The sequence below is a fragment of the Podarcis erhardii genome (genome assembly GCF_964252035.2).
Source record: "Podarcis erhardii genome assembly, chromosome: 12".
Classification (NCBI taxonomy): Eukaryota; Metazoa; Chordata; class Lepidosauria; order Squamata; family Lacertidae; genus Podarcis; species Podarcis erhardii.
This window is the reverse complement of record NC_138513.1, coordinates 44,061,098-44,083,193: the sequence shown is the minus strand read 5'-3', so window position 1 is coordinate 44,083,193 and position 22,096 is coordinate 44,061,098. Positions and strand designations below refer to the sequence as shown.

General features: G+C 43.1%; 1 protein-coding gene across 1 annotated transcript in view; it reads right to left on the bottom strand.

The window, feature by feature from the left end:
- ITGA9 (integrin subunit alpha 9) overlaps positions 1-22,096 on the bottom strand; it is a 241,922-nt gene that overhangs the window by 98,728 nt on the left and 121,098 nt on the right. The gene's annotated exons all lie outside the window — the stretch shown is intronic.

The window sequence follows — 22,096 nt, the reverse complement described above, 5'->3', positions numbered from 1 at the left end:
CATTGCACTGGGACTGAGTAGGTTATCAGTGCTGTTGATACACATTTTGGGTGGGGTGGGGTACCAGGAGTCCTAAATTTGTCTTTTAAATTCCAGCAACTTCTAAAGCATGCTTTTGCTGGGTGCTGTTCTGCTTCACATCTTTTGATGAAAGCTGTGGCAAGCAGAAGCTAGATTAATCGCATGTGTGGACCCTTCCCTCCAGAAAGCCCTAGGGAAATAGATCTCATATAGCCGCTTGTCTTTAATTAAAGCTTCCGAGTGCAGATTCTACACCAGCCATTCATTACAGCACATGTTCAGCTCTTTCAAGTGATCTCCTTACAGATTACAGACTTTCCAGAGGACTGGCAGATTCAATAAGGCAATACGCAGCCAGTTCTAATGCAATGAAAATGGCACTTAGCTCAAAGAGGCTGAATAACTGTTCTTGGGATCAATCTCTTTTTTGGTGATTCATTACAGATGAACTTCCGACTCCCTGATTCTTTGATCAGATGTAGACAACATATACCATAAATGGTCATTAAAGCCTAAGGGCTTCTGCATATGTTGTATGTATGTTATTTTCCAGCCCAAAGCAATTGCTGCATTTACATTTTGGACACTACAGTGAGTGCAATCCAGAAAGCACAGATGGCGGCGGCCGGGGGGCGGGGGGTAATTATTTGTAGTTTTTTGTACAAGGGGCCCCCATTCATTTCAGCAGAATCTAAGCAGCTGTTTAAGTCCTACTAAATTTGGTAGAATTCAGAGCCCCTTCAAAGGCTACTAAAGCCAGTTCTTAAGTGCATATAACTCCACAATAGCAATAGTAATGAGGTTTCCAGCAATCCTGTTTGCTTAATGTGCCGAGAAATGAACAAGCCTTTTAGCAGCACATGAAACCCTTTCACGGTGGAAGGAAAGAAACCAGGAAGTCTTTCATTATTTATTCTTTTATTTCATAAAATTTATACGCCTCTTGATTTGGTGTGTTTTTTTTTTTAATAATAAAAAAACCTTCAAAGTGACTTACAAAATCAAGAAAAATCCATTACCATACTTTTGAACATATAAAAGTCAAAATACTAAAGCAGATTAAAATTACAGTCCCTAAACTTTCTAAGCACCTGGGTAGCTTGTCTAGACAAGAATGATTAGTTATGGTTTCCTTGTTTTGTCCAAACTGAGAAACTACGGTTAAACCAGCATATTAAACGACTTATTCACGACTTATTTGGAAGCTGTTAAATTGTAGTTTCCTGATTTAGATGAAATGAGAAACTATTGTTCATGGAAGACTTCCTAGTTTGCTAGCATATGGAGAGAAACTATGGCTGCATTCATACTGTACATTCCCCCAAAGACTCCTGGGAAATGTAGTTTACTGCTCACGGAGCTACAGTACCCAACACTCTTAACAAACTACATCTTTGGTGAATGTTGTATGCTTTGGATACATAGTGTATATGCAGCCTATGAGGCTGTGTGTGTGGCCAAAAGGCTCATTCACATCTTGCCTTATATTAAACAGGCAGATACAATCATCCAAACACAGTCAGTGGCAGAGCAGAAACTAATGGAAACAGTGGGCTTTCTAATAAATTAAAGCCATTACAACATAGAGAGGGGGGGGGAGGGAGGGAGGAGAGGGAGACAAGCTAACAGCACCCATGTTTAATTTTCATGTATATCACTGCTCATCTAAGCCAGAATGCCATAGAAAGAGTTAAACTATTACACTCATGATCAGTTTCGCTTGCATTCTGGTTTCCCTAGTCCAGCAGTCTATCCAATGCACCATAAACCTGAATATGGGCTGGCTATACTAGAGAAAAAGTGGAACAATGAAGACAATCTCATCCATTGTGTCCCCATATTATGGGAAGTCATGTTGATTCCTCAGGCTCCCAGCAAACCCCTCCTGTTGCTATTTTATTCTGAATCACTTTAGAAGCATCTTTATGGAGCCTGCATTATATCATATGTCTTGTCAGTGGAATATACAGTGGTGCCTCGCAAGACGAAAAGAATCCGTTCCGTGAGTCTCTTCGTCTTGCGGTTTTTTCGTCTTGCGAAGCAAGCCCATTAGCGGATTAGCGGATTAGCGCTATTAGCGGCTTAGCAGATCAGCTAATAAGCGGCTTAGCGGATCAGCTGATAAGCGGCTTAGCGGCTTAGAAAAAGGGGGGAGGGGAAAAAAACCTGCAGGAATTCGCAAGACATTTTCGTCTTGCGAAGCAAGCCCATAGGAAATTTGTTTTGCGAAGCACCTCCAAAACGGAAAACCCTTTCGTCTAGCGGGTTTTCCATCTTGCGAGGCATTCGCTTTGCGGGGCACCACTGTATTGCAAAGAAAATAAGCCACAAATTATGTGCATGGGCACCGTACTATGTATTCTGGACCCAGGAAATTATACCATGCAAAGCAAATAAATAAGATAAGGTATAACCCCTATTATGGGAAGGAGGGGTAACAATATCAACACAGATTGAAAAGGCTTTGGGTCCTTATATCTTGATGTTTAGCAGGAAGGTGGGAGTTAACAGGAGTGACTCTGCATAAGACAAGAATCTTTGAACCAAACAACTTGTAGGCATCTTCTGCTATAGCGACATCCCATCCATATCCATGACACATTCATAACTTTGAAGGGAGGGAAGTTAACTAAGAAAGCACATGCAGTATTTTCGCCCCCAAACTGCTATTTGAGAGGCTAAATCAATCACTATGCCTAATCACCACTACATGACTCCCAGAAGAAAACAATCTTGGCTGGGATGTCAAATAATTCCACTCTTAATTATCAGCCAGAGGCCAATGTATAAATATAGGGTAAGATAGTGTATTTGACTGCATTTCAGAAAGCCAGCAAGGAGGAGGAGGCATGCCCAATATTTTGATGTGTGTTACACTCTCCCAGGGCAATCTTTTAAAATTAGAGGTTGTTTGTCCTGCAGCCTTTCATTCCCCCCAAATACATAAACAGTGGGCAATGAACTGCCTTTCTTTCTTTTCTTTTCTTTTCTTTTCTTTTCTTTTCTTTTCTTTTCTTTTCTTTTCTTTTAAAAAATACCTAACTCAATTACAAGGGCAATTTCCAAAGCATCAAAGACAATCCCTTTGAACTCTCCTGCAACTTGCATATACGCTTGTCATTGTTGACATCTTCTCCATGCCAATCATTGCAAAGGTTCAAAATCTTATAACGAATCTGTTATGAATTTGCAACAAGAACTTAAAGCAGAGCTGCATTTCTCACCCCTCTTTGAGCCACGCAGTGACTCTCACATGTCATATTGCACATGGAGAAAAGATGTATGAATGAACACCAAACACCTCAGATCAGGGGGCAGCAACCTTTTTCAGCCGTGGGCCGGTCCACTGTCCCTCAGACCATGTGGGGGGAGGCAGACTATATTTTGAAGGGGGGGAAATGAATGAATTTCTATGCCCCACAAATAACCCAGAGATGCATTTTAAATAAAAGCACACATTCTACTCATGTAAAAACACGCTGATTCCCAGACTGTCCGCGGGCCGGATTCAGAAGGCAAGTGGGCTGGATTCAGAAGGCAAGTGGGCCGCATCCAGCCCCCAGGTCTTAGGCTGCCTACCCCTGCTTCAGATACTCACAATAGACTTACAAGCTGCAGGCTGTTTAATAGAAACCTGCCATCACTAGGACTGCTTGAGCCAATCACATGGATTTATTTTGGATTCTATATATTAATATATTATAAAAATGGACTTTTATCAGATAGGGTAACTGAGATCCCCAGTTCAACTGTTCACTTTTAGCAGGAGAGCAAAAGAGGTGACCCTAGCCTGCTCCACTACCACCATGTGTACAGCCCAAGGAGCCAAGTAACCAGAGAACAGACCAATAATATTGCACTTGGGGCTCAGCAGCAGAGAGGAAATGGCAATTAAAGAATATGCTATAGCGCAGGGAATTTCTGAAGTCGCTGTCTTCTTCATAGTAAAATCAAAAGTAATTTAACTTTTCACCCAGAAGAAGCAACCATTTTCCAGGTTTCCCCCCACTGCTGTAATAATAATAATAATAATAATAATAATAATAATAATAATAATAATAATTTATTCCTTATACCCCACCCATCTGCCTGGATTTCCGCAGCCATTCTGCACGAGTCCCAACAGGAGATTAAAAATACATTAAAACATCAGTCATTAAAAAAAACTTCCCTAAACAGGGCTGCCTTTAGATGTCTTCCAAACGTCAGATAGTTGTTTATTCCTTTGACATCTAGTGGGAGGGCGTTCCACAGGGTGGGCACCACCACCGAGAAGGCCCTCTGGCTGATTCCCTGTAACTTTGCTTCTCACAGTGAGGGAACTGCCAGAAGGCTCTTAGTGCTGGACCTCAGTGTCCGGGCCGAACGATGGGGTGGAGATGCTCCTTCATGTATACTGAAGTTATTTCTATTTAGGTTAGTATTTCAAAATGTCACGTGCTTTCTTATAAGGCCCTTGCACAGAAGCACAACTTGGGTCCACTTAACTCAGTGTTGTCTACACCAGTAGTAGTCAACATGGCCAGAAGTCGCTGGAACACGACTCCCATATTCCCTGACAACTCAGCATGCTGGCTGGGACTGGTGGGAGTTAAGAATCCAAAACCATGCTGAAAACCACTGTCTGGCTACAGGTGTTCAATTCCTTCATACTGTTGGCATACGTCTGTCTTGAGAGACAATGAAGTACGTCTCCAGGGGCGAAGTCAAATTGCTACGTTAGCAGCACTGAAGTGACTTCCCTGACAAGGAGCAAGCCTGGGCTGTGTGTATGGAGGTCCTGGGCTGCCCAATTGACAAGACACACACACACACACACACACACACACCCACACCCGGCGTTACTGATGTGGTCCAAAGGAAAGCAGAACAATATGTTTGGCACCGGCTTGGCTGAAGGCACCATCCAACCATTTTAGGGACTCCACTCCAGATTACCTTAATGTCTCTTTCCTCCTCTAGCCCCCCATCATTATCCTGTTTCTTTCATTCAGAACCTATAAATAGCATTTGTGCACCATGAATAATGATGTTGTGATTTAACGGAAGTGACATGAAGCACTGGGGTGCTGAACTGGGCATCTGGTCCATCAAGAACATTTGGAAGGCTTATAAGGCACACTGCATTAAATAATGTTTATGTACAAAGCCCTCTCAAAATCCACCACACCAGCACTTCTGGTGAGCTAGAGAAACCAGACATGTCAGAACAATTGTTTTAACAAGCTTCCCCCTTCCAAAATTGATTTCATATGCGACTAGCATGCAGCCTGAACTTCAATCAGTATCTTGCCATCTGAAATTTCGAAATAAACGCAACCCAAAGATGTCCAGGTCTCAGAGCCCACAACATAAAAGTGGGAGACCACAGTGATAATTACATAAAATTATATTTATACCCTTGACTTATAACTGTGTCACTTAAAATCTTCAGGAATGGAAAATGCCTTCTAAAAATGCTTTCTGCCAAGTCAACAAGTTGTTTTTCTCTCAGTCTTATGAGCAGGGTTCACTCCCACGGAGATCGCTCCATGGGCAGGATTGTGTCTGTGCAGACGTGATTTTCGGCGTCTGCACATACATAATTTTCGGCGTCTGCGCATGCACAGACATGATTTACAGCACTGCAGAAGCGAGTCCCCGCTCCACGCTGTGCTGGTTTAGCGCAGCGTGCGGGGACTCACCGAGCCGGCGGCACGGTTTGGGGGTGGCTTGTGGGCCATTTAAACGACCCCCGTGGGCTGCTTGTGGTCCACGGGCTGCAGGTTGCCAACCCCTGCTTATGAGTGTCTCCCCCCTTTTAAAATACTTATTAGGGGAGGAAGCAAGGTTTTCCTCAGCGCAATTTTTTGAAAATAGCATCTTGTAAGGTAGCCTGGTGCTCTTTTGCCCTAGCCTTGTGGTTTTTAAGCATTCTGTCTTTAGGAAATAGTTTTAACATTTGCTTATCGATAGAGTAACCCCTGAACTTTTTCGTATGGGATCCCTACATGGTGCAAAAGACTCTGGGGCTTGTTTTCAGAAGCACACTAGGGCTTCATCATTGCTCTCTCTGAATGAAACCCTGTGGCAAAAGCGGCAGCATTCCCTTCCATTGCAGGGGAAGGTCAGCAGGAATCTCTCTCAGGCAAGCTTGTTCACTATTATAAATGCTCTCACTTATAAACTTATGATATGCGAGGATTCCCCAAAACACAAGAAAACAACTGCCCTACCACATCAAAAGGCAACAGGTGACTGGTCTTGTAAAATATACTTAAGGTTGATCAGGTTATCTTAGCACCTGAGACAGAAAATCCCATAAGCAGTAAAAATCTGACAAGAAGTAGATATGCAATAATAATGCATTAAGTAAAACTTCCTGCCCTTTCCTGACATCCAGAGCCAGTCACCTTAGTGGACATCTCACTCTGCCTAATAGTAGAGCTAGGCATAGGCAAACTCAGCCCTCCAGATGTTTTGGGACTACAATTCCCATCATCCCTGACCACTGGTCCTGTTAGCTAGGGATGATGGGAGTTGTAATCCCAAAACATCTGGAGGGCCGAGTTTGCCTATGCCTGGGCTAGGCCTACTCTGAACAATCAATTTATGGCCGTCACTGTGATCCATCTTAAGTTTGCTTCAGAATAATACAGTCATGGTTCAGGTTTACAAAGAGAGAGCTGGATGAAGACAAGCAGAAGATGTATATGTTCTAGAGGCACAAGTTATTTTTTTGGCACTTGGGCTACGATTCTGCGCATTGAATTTAATGGATTTATCCCTCAACAATAAGCACAGCACCAGGCCATATGAATGATTTAATCTGCAGGTGTAGGTGAGCAATCCTTTTATAGAAAGTGCTGGTTTATTTATTGTCTAGACTACTCAAAATACAATTCCAGTCATGGTGAATAACTGAGCTGAATAGCTAAGAACTTCACATTCTACCCATATCGAAATGCAATAAAGTTCTCTTTTATTAACATTGCAAATACAAGATACAATATTGTTTCCATTTTTTAATATACGGACCTCATATCATGAATATAAGCTCCCCTTCCACCTCAGTCCCACCCATACTAGCAAGTTAAGCATGGGGTAAGATCTTAAACACTCATGAAAACTGAATTTTTATCCAGCCAGAAATCAATAAACATGAGTCGCTCTGACTCTCCTCACATCATATTTTAAAGGAGTACAAGCCAGGGAGATGCTGATCTTCACAGTGGGGTCACCACAAAACAAAATGCTGCACAGCCCTTGTAATTTATTTGCTGTTTCCTGACATACTTTATAAACTCATTATTCTCCACCCCCTGCCCTATACTGATAAAAGGAAATAAACCAGAGATATCAAGTCTAAAATCACAACCAGATGGGCAAAGGGCAATGAGAAGAGATAATGTAACTAATTGTATACCGATACTGCTGCTCTTTTCGGATACAGTCCACAACGCCATCCGCAGTTGTGGCAAATGGAGGATAGGCATGCAAGAGCCACACACACAAAAGGCCAGGAAGGCAAAGATGCACACATTGGCTCCACTTTCTGACACCTTCCATGAGCCGTTTGAACATGCGCCACTGAAATTTTGCCAGAAGCTTCGAGTTTGGTTTATATTAAGTGGATTTGCCAATGACTGGGATACAACGGTGCCAAAAGAGAACAAGCAAAAGCAACACTGTAGAGAAAAGCCATTCAAAGTGTTATTCAAATCAAACATATTCTATTACGATATAAACAGCTCGCTCTGGATTCCCTCCTGCTGTTTTCCCCACATGGAGGGCCAATTTCTTATTGAGTGAATAAGCCCTCAATTTTATTTAGAAAGGAAATCAGAGGCACTCCTAGCCATGGTTTATCACTCTGGTAAGGGGGGAAGGCTTCTTAAAGGAAATCTAGCAGAGACTTAAAGAAAATGCATATGTGCTATCACACATGCTTTTCCCATTTCCTGATTAGTAGAAACTAAACAAGTGGTGGGCATGTGGATTTCAGGTTGAAGCTCAAACAAATTAGGAAAACGCACATTCCCTAGGTGTCTGGAAGCTCACTTTATTTATCTTCCTGCTGCTGATGTCTTGGGCTGATTAATTTTTTTAAAAAATTCCATTTACTCTAACAAATGCTAGCTAAAGAACATGGCTGGGAAATGTTTTAAAAATCTCACACAGTCTCCATACTGCAAGTTCAGGCATTGCCAAATCTCTTCAGAACAGAACTGAAACTCTCTTATAATATTTTGGTAGTAATGTTAAAAAACCAAATCTGAGATGCCACAAACGCAGATATGTGTTTGAATCCAGAGTCCCTTTATATAGTATATTATAAAAGGCAGCGCTACATGACATGCCAGTAATGCTGCTGTCTTCTTTTCACACATAACTTGGAGCCGGGAAATATATTGAAACCACTATATCAGGCATAGGCAAACTTGGCCCTCCAGATGTTTTGTTGTTGTTTTTTTAAATAATTTTTATTAATTTTACAACATAAACAAAAAAAACAGACAAACATAACACGACTTCCCCAAACCTCCCCTTCACTGCATCCTTATTTTAAAAATTTTTAGCAATCCTTCATCCCTTTTTATATTTAATTCTCTTTAAGGCTTTTTTTTAAATTTCAATTTTTACAGCTGTAATTCTTTATATCCAATCCCTTGACATCTTAACATTCCGAAATTTTACAACAATTTTTAAGATAGATTTTGAATTTTTTCCAGTCTTCTTCCACTGTCTCTCTCTTCTGGTCACGGATTCTGCCGGTCATCTCTGCCAATCCCATAAATTCAGTCACCTTGGTCTGCCATTCTTCCAGAGTAGGTACTTCTTTAGTCTTCCAATACTTCGCCAAAAGAATTCTTGCTGCTGTTGTTGCGTACATAAAGAATGTTCTATCTTTCTTTGGAACCATTTGGCCCACCATGCCCAAGAGAAAAGCCTCTGGTTTCTTTATAAATGTCCACTTAAGGATTTTCTTAATTTCATTATAGATCATTTCCCAGTAGGCCTTAATCTTCGGGCAGGTCCACCAAAGGGCCCTCCAGATGTTTTGGGACTACAACTCCCATCATCATTTGGGGTGACCTTCTTCCAGTTTGTTACTGCTGGAGACAGCGAGAGGGGGGAGGCCAGCATGGTGCAAATGTGGCAGCAAGAGCAAAAGATTAGCTCCGCCAGCGTGTTTGCGCTACACCAACTTTACCACCCCTTGCCTCTCCCTCTCTATGCAGCATCAACTCAGCCAGAAGGAAGTTAGGTGAGCGGCACATTTCTACCACACCGTCCAGTACTGACCGGAAGCCCGATATCCTCAGCAGTCAGAAACTAATTATAAAGAGCTGATTATATCGGAAGCTACCTAAAGGGTGGATTTTAGGGCCTGATTTTATCACAAGGCTAAGTTCTGTACTTAGCAGCGGGTTGATGAAATTAGCAAAGTATGTGCAAATTTATTTGAACTGGAGCAGTTCCAGAGAAGGCTCAAGACTAACAGCACAATTCTATGCATGTTGATTCAGAAGCAAGCCCAAATGTGTTCAATGAGGTTTTTTCCAGGGAAAAGTGCACAGGATATTGAATCGAACACAACAATGACACAGCGCACTTGAGAGCATGCTCATAATAGAAGGTGAGAGGGAGAACAGCATCAAATTTTGTCCTCACTCAAGGTGCAGTATTGCCAAAGTCTGCCCTGGTCCAGCTATAGAAATCATAGAATTGCAGAGCTAGAAGGGACCACAGGGGTAATCTAGTCCAACCCCCTGAAATGAAGGAATCTTTCACTCAATGTGGGGCTCGAACCCATGACAATGGGATTAAAAGTCTCATCCTCCACTGATTGAACTATCCCAGCTCGGTATGCTTTTCAAACCTCTCTTTAGAAGGGCATACAAAACTGCCAACTGCCCAAAAAGGATTTTTTTTAAAAAACCATGTTTAAGGGATGTGGAGGGCAAAAGGAGAGGAGAAAAACAATCTGGGATGTTACAGTCACATTAGTTTATATATTAATCCAAACATCTTTTTTTCCACTTGCTTTTAGAAGAATGAACTTTCCCTAAAATACAGCAGTTCAGGGTGAGCTATACCATCTGTCTTTGTTCCAGTGACCCGTTCACAACCATAAGTCAGGAATGTCTTTAAAACACAGTCATCTGAATCTGATAAGAAAACTAAGTACTGATTTTTTGAACTTCTACATGTAGCTTTGGCTGATTTATGACTCGGTGCTAAAACCCACAATTCTTGTCTCAAATCAGGACTAGGGAGTTCAGGTTAATTCCTCACCCATCACCCTTTGCATACTAGCTACTGCCCCTCCCTTTTTAAATCGTGTGAGCTGTACGTTTACAGAGACTGTAATTTAAAAAATAACAACAAAACAGTGTCAGGAAAGCAAGATTTAGCAGCGTGAGAAAGGGAAAAACAGGTTTGTGCATAGACACCAGAACAGTGGGGGGAGGAAAGCAGACCAAGTGCCCCTATTTTCCAGGAATACTCCCAGATTTACAGAAGCCGTCATGGTTTCTGATTTGATCCTGGGATGTCCCACTTTTCCTTAGGATGTCCCTATTTTCATCAGAGAAATGTTGGAGGGTATGGGAAAGTAAGCCCCTTTAGACCTAAATTTTAACCCCATCCCTTATGCACAGTCTTAGTAGCATGTTTTCTGTAACAGCAGCCATTTTTTACCCACAATGCACCTGCACAGGAACTTCCAGAACAATGCATGTTGCAATGACTGAGGGGGACCAGGATGATGGCCTTATGCAGTGGCTGTCATCCCTCCCAGCTGACATCGTGTGGGCACCACCATTTGCCTAATAATACCACATGGCGGGGCCAGGCATGCCAGGACTGAAGCCTGTAAGACAGGCTTCCTCAACCTCAGCCCTCCAGATGTCTTGAGACTACAATTCACATAATCCCTGACCACTGGTCCTGCTAGCTAGGGATCATGGGAGTTGTAGACCAAAAACATCTGGAGAGCCAAGGTTGAGGAAGCCTGCTGTAGGAAGTCACACATCTCTGGCAAGTGGGAACTGAGCATATATGCCATCATGTATACACCGTAGCCGGAATTCCGTAGCCGGAATTAAGATTCCCTAGCCGGAATTAAGATTGCCAGAAGAAATATCAACAACTTCAGATATTCAGATGACACAACCTTGATGGCAGAAGGTGAGGAGGAATTAAAGAACCTTTTATTGAGGGTGAAAGAGGAGAGTCCAAAATATGGTCTGAAGCTCAACATCAAAAAAACGAAGATCATGGTCACTGGGCCCATCACCTCCTGGCAAATAGAAGGGGAAGAAATGGAGGCAGTGAGAGATTTTACTTTCTTGGGCTCCATGATCACTGCAGATGGTGACAGCAGTCAATAAATTAAAAGACGCCTGCTTCTTGGGAGAAAAGCAATGACAAACCTAGACAGCATCTTAAAAAGCAGAGACATCACCTTGCCAACAAAGGTCCATATAGCTAAAGCTATGGTTTTCCCAATAGTGATGTATGGAAGTGAGAGCTGGACCATAAAGAAGGCTGATCGCCGAAGAATAGATGCTTTTGAATTATGGTGCTGGAGGAGACTCTTGAGAGTCCCATGGACTGCAAGAAGATCAAACCTATCCATTCTTAAGGAAATCAGCCCTGAGTGCTCACTAGAAGGACAGAACGTGAAGCTGAGGCTCCAATACTTTGGCCACCTCATGAGAAGAGAAGACTCCCTGGAAAAGACCCTGATGTTGGGAAAGATTGAGGGCACAAGGAGAAGGGGACAACAGAGGACAAGATGGTTGGACAGTGTTCTCAAAGCTACCAACCTGAGTTTGACCAAACTGCGGGAGGCAGTGGAAGACAGGAGTGCCTGGCGTGCTCTGGTCCAGGGGGTCACGAAGAGTCGAACACAACTAAACAACAACAACAATACACCGTAGGTTGTACAATGACAACTAATTACAGGGACTCATGGAAAAGGATTGGGGCAGACCTTTGCCTTGGATCCTGGACAGAAGAGCATTAAACCAAATGTGACTCCATATAAATCAGTTCCCAATATTATTAAAGTTCTGGGAAGTAATGGTTCCACCCTCTCTGAGCTAAATTGTGATACTAAATAAACCAGTAGTGTTCCAGCGGAAAGTCTCAACGCAATGGACATCATAACAATACACACAACACAGGCAGACTTTCTTGAGTTCAGACAGATTTAGGAGTTCAGCTGAAAGACGGATGGAAAGAACCTCCCACCCATCCAGCAACTGCAAGCTGAATTAAGATTTCAAAACAACACAGCCCTTCCAGGTAATCAAATCGGACAGTGGAAAAAATCATCATCCAGTGAATAGTAAAAGTTTTGGAACAACCCTATTACAACAAGATGTGAATACATGTCTCAGCCCAGTGACGCAAGTGGAATTGATTTGTAAGATGGATAAAGTGCACGGCATGGGGGGCTGAGATAAAATGCTGTGTGCATATTACTGAATTGATTAGGTCACGGATAACACTATTAATTCTAATTAGTGAAAAGCCCTGGTGTTGGCAGGCAGTGCATATACCCAATCTGGCACCCTCAAACTCCTATCAGACCCAGGCAGCATGGTCAATGGAAAGGGCTGGTGGGAACTGTGGGACAAAACAGCCGGGAGCATCAGGTTGGAGAAGACTGGTGAATGATGTAGCTACGCTGGTTGTTGCTCAGCTGTGTGTCCACACATTCATTTCTGATCTTTTGCTTCTCGGTCTGTTAAGTACAGTGGTACCTCGGGTTACAGATGCTTCAAGTTACAAACGCTTCAGGTTACAGACTGCTAACCCAGAAATAGTACCTCGGGTTAAGAACTTTGCTTCAGGATGAGGACAGAAATTGCATGGCAGCGGGAGGCCCCTTTAGATAAAGTGGTACCTCAGGTTAAGAACAGTTTCAGGTTAAGAACGGACCTCCAGAACAAATTACCGTATTTTTCGCTCTATAGGACGCACTTTCCCCCTCCAAAAATTAAGGGGAAATGTGTGTGTGTGTGTGTCCTATGGAGCGAATGCAGGCTCCTTGGCTTCAGCAATAGCAACGCGAAGCCTCCAAAGTGCAGAGGGAGAGTTCCCTCCGCGCTCCGGAGGCTTCGCATTGCTTTCGCTGAAGCCGCCTGAAGCCTCCGGAGCGCAAACTCCCGCTGCGCTCCAGGGGCTTCAGGCAGCTATCCGCAAGCCTTCGGAGTTCCCGCTACACTCCAAAGTCTTGCGGATAGCCGTCTGAAGCCTGGAGAGTGAGAGGGGTCAGTGCACACTGATTCCTCTTGCTCTCCAGGCTTCGCTTCGCTGGAGAGGCGCTGCACAGTTTTCCCTCTCTGCACAGCGCCCCTTCAGCAAAGCGGGAGGAGAAATGGAAGGGGCTCCATTTCTCCTGCTGCTTCGCTGAAGGGGCGCTGAGCAGAGAGGGGGAGAATTTTTCCCCCCGTCCTCCCCCTCCTATGGTCCACTGCGTCCTATAGAGCGAAAAATACGGTAAGTTCTTAACCCGAGGTACCACTGTATACAAAGCCCATTGGCTGCTAGGCAGGCAATGGGTCTGAGATGAGAGTAGGGATTGGTTTGATGGCTGCCAATGTTACAAATGCACTGATGGCTTTTCTAAAACTGAACTCTTCTCCTCTATATTCCTTGGGGTAGTGAGGCACTGGGGAAAGGTCTCTCCCAGACAAAAGTTTCCCAAGAATGCTACTTTGCCATCTGCCTGGGTTTCAAAGTTTGTTCTAGAGAATGCTTGTCTGGGAAAGAAGTGGTTGTAACTACAGCACACCTTTGGTCTATTCCAAAATACAGTTTGCTTTATTGAGCTCATTTTAAGGCTAGGGCCTGAACATTCTAGGGAAAAAATAATGACGAGACTGTGTCTGCAATTGACATGTGAATGTTGTTAATTACATGGAAATGATCATACGCCCAAGCCAAGCCGAAATAAACATGTGATACATTTCCTCTTGAATGAGTCGGGCTTATATGGTTGCGTCTGTACAATTTGTGGTCTTCCAAGCTGAATGCAGCCCATCAGGACGCGGTCATTATGGTTTACCAGTCACTCTGACAACACACAACACCATGTTGTTTTGCACTGACAGGCAGGCAGCAAAAAGCAGGAGGCTGCCTTGATGGACAGCAGTAGGACAGAGGGCATTTTGGCTGAAGGCTTATCCAAGTGCTATGCCTAATGACATAATGCAATAAATTTTAGTTATCATGCTAGGTGTGAACTTGGTTTATGTGAACCTGGGTTAAAATCCCCACTTGACCACAACACTCAAGTGGGGAATCTTGGGCAAATCACTGTTGTTTCAACTGAACCTACTTCACACACGGTTGTTGTGAAAAACCCTTTGGGTGAGGTTCAAGTTCCTTGGATACATACAAAAGTGCAAAATAAACCAGCATTTTGTTTCACTACAAAAGAGCAATAGACAGGGCAAAAGAAAAGGAAAACACACACACAAAAAGTCAGGCACCTTAACATTCATCAAGTTTTTACAAGTTAATGAGCTTTGCCTACATCAATCTGATGTGTAACCACCCTACAGAATTAGGAGCATCAATAGCAGCAGAATGATTGAGTTCCTAAGACACAGTGATTAAAAATGCTGTTGCTTTCTTAAGCATTTAAGTGATAGTGTTACAATAAATCCCACTTAAACGTCATAATGAAACCTCAAAGCTTTGTCTAATGGATGCCTGGGAGGGTCTCACCTGTGACACAGTGCTGAGCAATTACCAATTCTGAATCAGTTAAATCTTCACCACTGTGCAATCCTTGTTAAAAGAACCTGAAAGCATCCCTGCACTGCAGCAACAGGAGGTACCAATAGTGGTGTAGAAAACTGTCAGCAAAGCAGACATGCTATACCTTTGAAATCCCTCAAGGGACATGCTTTTCAACAGCAGTTTTCCACCCCATTGCAACTTTGGAAACAATTTAATCAGTCATGCCCTTCTGTAGATCACTGTTGGCATCTGTCTGTCTCGCGAGTGAAGTCAAACCACTGCATTAGCAGGAACCTCCCTGGGGCCCAAGCCTGGGCAGTGTGTATGAAGGTCCTAGGCTGCCCAGGTGACAAGACCCGCTAATCTTAGCCTCGCTGCTGGTGGTCCAAAGGAAAGCAGAACAATATGTTCAACACCAGCTTGGCTGCAGGAGTTGCATACAAGGCGCCATCCAACTTCTTAGGGGTTCCACTCTAGATTTGTATATGGTTTACTCCTGAGCCTTTTCGTCTCCTGAAGATATCCAACAAGGCAGCGGAGGCTTAGGATCAGAGTTTTCCTTGTCCTAGATGGACTCCCTTCCCAGGTTGGTGAGCCCCATCTGCCCTCTACAGCATTCTTAAAATGTTGGACTCAGTATTGGCCTTGTCCGCTCAACCCACCAGAGCCTGTCTTCACATGCAGGGGAGGTCTCTAATTCACCAAAGCTTTGAAGCCCATTGGCTACCCTCACCTGGTTTAGCCTGTGGCTCCCAGAAGCTGTCAGCATGTGACAGCAGCCACACAGCCCTTTTGTATATAAGCAATGAACATGTCAGGAGAACATATTTATATAATATCAAGACTATGATTCAAGTGCTGGAGTTTCTGGAGGTATCTGAGTAGCAAGTCCTTGTTTAGAGGGAGCGTCTGTTCCAATCTCTAGAGGAGAGTCTGACTATGACTGAAGTGCAACTTTCCCAAGAGGAGCTCCCCATGTGACCATGAAGTCTTGAGTGTGACTTCCATAAGACTTTGACACTGAGCGTCTAAAATTATCTAATTGCATCACTGACAGGATATGCTAAATTCCCTGACTGAAACCGCCAGGTTCAACCATTTCAATAAAGGCCAGCTTCCTGTCTGGAGAGAAACCAAGTCCCAAGAGCAAGGGAACAATACGCAGGCAGGCGAGAGAAAGTGTGCGCTATAACTTGCAAGATGGCAATGATGGAACTGGCACTGGCTATTATTCTTATTGTCAAAAACTTGAGAAGACAGCAACAGGAGGAGAGCGATGATTGCATATACTGTGCAACTGCAGTGGCAAGGTTTTGTTATGTTGTGGAAGAAATTGTCTATTCCTACTATTATCAGAATGAGGAGAGACAATGAATAAATATATCACAAAGACTATTCCTTTAAATAACAAAGAACTGGAAGTCTTTTATTCATCATTGACCTAATGAAGGCTCTTTCTTCATTGGACATGAATCATTTGATATTACTATTATATCATTCTCTCTGGGTTGTATTTGACTAAAACCCTAAATAAGGCCCTGTATATCTGAAGGAGCGTTTCCACCCCGTCATTCAGCCCAGACGCTGAGGTCCAGCTCCAAGAGCCTTCTGGTGGTTCCCTCACTGTGAGATGTGAGGTTATAAGGAACCAGGCAGAGGGCCTTCTCAGTAGTGGTGCCCTCCCATCAGATGTCAAGGAGATAAGTAACTATACAACCTCTAGAAGACATCTGAAGGCAGCCCTTTATAGGGAGGTTTTTAATGTTTAATGTTTGATTATGTTTTTAGATATTCTGGCAGCCACCCAGAGTGCCCAGTCAGATGGGTGGGTTACAAATAATAAAACAAAGCTGTAAGAGTGATGAATAGTCAACTGGCTCAGTCTAGTGACAGTCTTTGGGAAATCTCTGGTTCTGGCTGGGGAATGACATGCTCACTCCCAAACCCTTTTAAAGAAAGTAACATGCAAACAATTCCTTAAGCCGCACTGTCTGGTACCATGTGCATTGCTGGAGCATTTGAATGTTGTTTTAACATGGTTAATATTTATAACTTTTGCAACAAGAGCCTGACCACTTCCCACCCCCTATGGATAAAAGGAAAGACTCGACTCTGAATTCCACTGCCAAAACAATCATATTTCATGCCTGTAAAGTCAACAGAATGCTCTGCTGTCATTATACAAAATAGCCGGATGTGATTCTTTCTTTCCCTTTCTCAGGCATACTTATCTTTTGCCAAGAAGCCAACAACTAACCTGGGATTTATTTATACTTCAAAATCTTCATAGAGGACACAAAACACAACACACACTAGTTTAAAAAGAAATCACTCCAGAACATGCCAAAGCAATTTTTCTTACTAACTTATCAGATCTCACAAGTTACACTGGCTAAGGTAAGGCCAAAAGACTTCCAAAGAGAGTTTTGTTAGAAGGCAATATTTCCTTGAGTCATTAAGTGAATAAACACCCATAGAGGATTCTGCAGGGGTAAAACAATGCTGGAAGTGCTGCCTTCAAATCTTTAATGATCCTTCTTGCTTAACATTCTGAAAGCCAATTAAATCCTCCATATCTCAAGTTTCACATAGTTTGCATCTGTATCTTATATCGCCCCATGACTCCCCGAAGTTCAGAGACCCAACAATGCTTCCCTTACTGAGCCAGCGATGGGTAGCCATTTCCTCTGTTTTCTGCACCAGAAAAGTCTCTGTTTTGAGATTTTGAATCTCCATTTAGCCAAAAGATGTCTTTTAGAGTTGCAGAAAAGGGAAGGCTGGGTAAAATCTTGTAGAGGTCCGATGCAGAGTTATTTGATCTCTCCAACAGTGATACTATCAGATGCTTCTGGTCACAAGATACAAGATATTGTGTTTAGCGAAGATGAAAAAAAAGGACCTTGAGTATATAAAAAATTGCAAATCTGCTATTTGGTACAATCAATTTAAACAGACCACAAAAGGGCTATGTACCTGCGAGAATTAATTTTGCCCCCTGTTAAATGTGTTTTGACCCAGCTCAGATTCCAAACGATGCCAACTGAATACCTGGCTGGGAGATTGACCACTCCCCGCCTAAAACAGGGGGCGCCCTTTGCTTGGACGCGCACAGCCCCTAGATCTGGAGCGGCTCCAACAGCATAGGCTTGGCTTTGCCTTCCCTCAGGTGGGATACCTGGAGGTCTCCGCCTACCTCAGTCAGTTGTCCAATCCCACCTGGGGGAAGCGTTGCCAAGGAGACCAGGCCAGGTAGGGGAGGGATTACCTGCCCACACAATAGAGGGAGGATCTTACCTGGGAATCCTCACTTGGCTCCAGAGCTTCTCCCACCCTACCCACCCTCAGTTAATGTCTTATTTTGCAGGTTAACTTTTATTCACAGGTTTTGCAGGTTAACTTTTCTTCACAGGTATGCGGGCGCTGCTACGTTAAGGTCGCTGTTAAAGGGCCGGAAAGGAATTTCCCTGCATTGGCAGGTTTCGCCTTTCCAGTAGCAAGACATCACAACTTTGGCGGTATCAGGCCTTGGGCGGAATCCTTTAGTCCATCTTCCTCTTTGCGGCGGCAATACCAGGGTTCCCCGTTAAAGGGGTTTCTGAAGGGAGGCTTTGACCGTATGCCGAAAGGTCGTCATTGCTCTCCCCTGTGGCAGCGGCGTAACGGGGGCGGCTATCTCTGCTTGAACATATGTTCTCCAGAGCCGGCCCATCCCCCCCCCACACACTGGATAACCCTGATGCTCCCTCGGTCCCCAGCTGGGGACTGGGGAGGGAGAACGCCCAATGCCTGAGCCAAGGTCTACCCACATTTGAAATTTAATAAAGTTGTGGCCAATTTAATCCCATAGCACGGTGTCTTGAGTCGTTATTCCACATGATGGGGGGGACCGCGCGGGATCTGGGGACTCCGCCTGTCCACGCAAATACTAACAAATCAGCAGACCTTGCCAACTGATGCTGAGCAAAATGTTGGACCTTATCAGTGATGTCAATGAGATTTACTTCCAGTATAGAATTGCAGCCTTAAGAACTGGTGGGCGCATGTGCTTGTTTTCTCTACTCTCCGCATCACTTTTTTTCTTTTGTGTCTTGACTTTTGGGTTTTGTAGGCTTGCAGGAAAGGGTTGCTGCATTTGTTCGTTTTCATCTCATGTAAGCTGCTCTGGAAGCTTTTTTTTGCCATGGATTGGAGCACAAATGCTTTAAATAAATTAAGAAATGCTATTCCCTTAGCTGAGACTAAGAGAGCATGGCTTTCCTAAAGTCACCTATTCATTTATGTATTGGTGTAATTTATTTGTTCAATTGATAAACAATGTGGCAATAACAGGAGACTTAGGGTTGCATGCAATTTAACAGGAGATACTATAAAATCATGAAAACAAAGCCACAGAGCCAGAGAACTCATTGGGTGCAGGGAAGAAATCTCTAAAATTCAGCAAAGCTATAAGAAAAAAAAATGCAAAAGCACTTTTCATGGTGCTGAAAACATATCAGAGTTGGTGGAAGGCAAACTGCTCAGAGGAGGACATTCCACATTCGAGATGCTATGATGGAGAGTGTCTTCTCACTGGTAAATAAATCTGATTTATATACATTTATCTCACCCATCTTCCAAGGAATTCATGGTTGTATGCCTGGTTCCCCCTTTTCCCATTTTATCCTCATAACATAACCCAGTGAGGTAGGTTATACTGAAAGAAGGCGATTGGCCCAAGATAATTCAAGGAGCATTATGGCCAGGTGGGGATTTGAGCTTGGAAGACTCTGTAGTCGAAACCTGCAACCAATATATATCACAATGTCAATCTTCGTTTAAGCACATGAAGGGAATTAATTCCAAAGAGGGGTGGGAAAGAGCCTGGGAGAGGAGGAGGCGGCCCCATATTCCTTCAGCCCATGCCCAGTCTCTAAACTGGGAGTCTCTAAACAGTCTCTAAACAAGGGAGCTTCCATCATTATGTCTGCCTTGGCTCCTAGCAAATTCATGGCTGAGGTGAAACTTCAACTTGAACTGGAAATTGTAACTTATTCTCCTAACTGCAGCTCTAGCTCTGCATAAAGTACTTGTGTGGCTTCCCTGTGGAGGAAAACCAGGACCTACAAAAATGTGGTCCTGTTGCTTTAGCCTTCCCTGGAGGGTGGGGTTTTGTTTTTTGTTTTTGGTGGAATTGGTATCCCAGCATAAATCATATGCAAGGCCCTTGTTGTTTCATATGTGAGAGGAAACTAAAGAATTGTTTCCCGAGCAATTAATATATATATATATATTCGGACTGCTTTGACATGGTTCATGCTGTTGCCGTATGTGTTGTAAATCAACTATCATTTTACTCCCCAAATATGGCTCAGTTTTAAGTGCAGGCTAAAACTGTTCCTGTATAAGTCATGGTGTATGCAGAGTTCTTTGGGATGCTTCCAAAGAAACATGAAGGCGCTGAGTTTTAAAGCTCATTTCAGACCATTTTGTTGCTAGTGGAGTACTGGTGTGAAGGAGATAATTGAATAGAAGAAAATAGATGCTTATCTTCTGATAAAGAAAGCTGATTGTCGCAAACTTCTAAGCAGCAGATTACATGCCTAAAAGGAGTCACAGTTAGAGAATACTTGCATGTGGCTAAAAAGTTCATCTTGATGAACTTGAACTAATTGGTTTCATAAAATTAGGGTCTGAATTCGGACCTGAACTAATTCGTTTTAGAATCTACTGGAAAACTTTGTTGTAGTAGCAGAAGTAGTAGTGGGGTGGCCTGCTACAGAATATTCCAGGTTCAATCTGTAGCCTAGCTGGAATCTTCAATGTAAGAATCCAGGTCCCACTTCGATCTTCAGTTGAAAGAAGAGGCATCTCAGTAGCTGAGCATCTGCTTTGCTTGCAGAAGGTCCTAAATGCAGCTTCTCCCAGCATCTCCCAGTAGGGTGGCAAATTCATAGAATCATAGAACTCAGCATTAGACAGTGAGAAAAATCCAGGGCAAGCTTTTTTTTCTTTTTCCTTTTTGCAAGGATGGTTGTATTCATAGCCCAAATACTGGAAAAGTCAAGGTGTCAAAATTCTCCTATCTCAGGTTGTCATTATTATTAATGTTTCCCCCTAAAGGCAGATTAGCAAAGCACATTAGAAAATAGCTCCTGCTATTTTTAAAAACTTGAGCACACTTCTTGGACTAAGGACATGTTTGTGTCTGCTCGGTAGGTCTCTTGACAAGCTAAACAGATTATTTTATTTCATTGGCTCTCAAGGCGCACGTCTGCTTTAATAAAAGGGGAAAATCATTTCCAAATAGGGTCTGAATGAGATCTGGAATCTGGGCTATATTTGAAGCATGCAGCACATTTTTAAAAATGAGGGAAAACCCTGAACTTTGGGGAATGAGGAGGGTCAGACTGCAGACTTCCAGAGCATATGCTGAAGCTTGCCGCAGCTATTACATTCACAGTATTTCAGGCTGTTCCAGAATTTGCAAGGAAATGAATTTGTTCTGGGTATCACAAAGCATAACACAGCTGCTAATGACTGAATCTGTTTCTCAGGAGGAAAGGCAGCAAGTGGTGATAGCATTTTAGGTATCTGAAATTTTGTATCTGGTATTTTGGAGCTTGCTGGTTCCATAGTAGAGAAGAGACCCAATTGCTGTTTTGCGACACTAATCCTTCATTGGTGTTAAGAGCATGTGAGCTTTGTTCAGTTACACACACAAACAAAAGTATCATTGGAAAGAAAAATTGGGCTTCCACATGAAGCGGCCTTTTAAGTTCATTCCCCGGATTAGTTTTTCTAGATCAACATATTGAGGAGGAACAACACAAACTGGCACAAACCCCTAACTTGTCAATGGGCAGATGATGTCTGTGCAGCTCCCCTTATCACAGACATCAGGATAAATGTTGCTCTTAAAGCTACAAAATCTTAAAATGACAAGGTTGAATGAAAACAGTTTGGGGGAAGCAGGATTCAAATGGCGTGAGTCCTATAAGCTGAGGCAATGGAGTGGGCTCTGCTACAGCCAGGTGCCAAAACATGACAATTGAGAGACAGGAGGAGCCAAGCAGTATCTGGTTTCTCGGCCTATTTTACAGGATTATTGCAAGGTTTAATGAAATAATATACACGTGGCACTCTCCATTCTAGAAAGTCACTTCTTTAACACACTTTCCTTATGAACTGTGGTAAGAGCTTAGGTTGAAATACCTTGAAATACAATGTGTGAATTGTTTTTGCGCCGATCCCTCAAATAAACGTTTGCATTGTTCCTGCCGCAAAACATTTCCAGATATTTAAAACTGAGCGACAAATAGTTTTGCTCTCACTGGATGGAGCACAGTATTTTTTC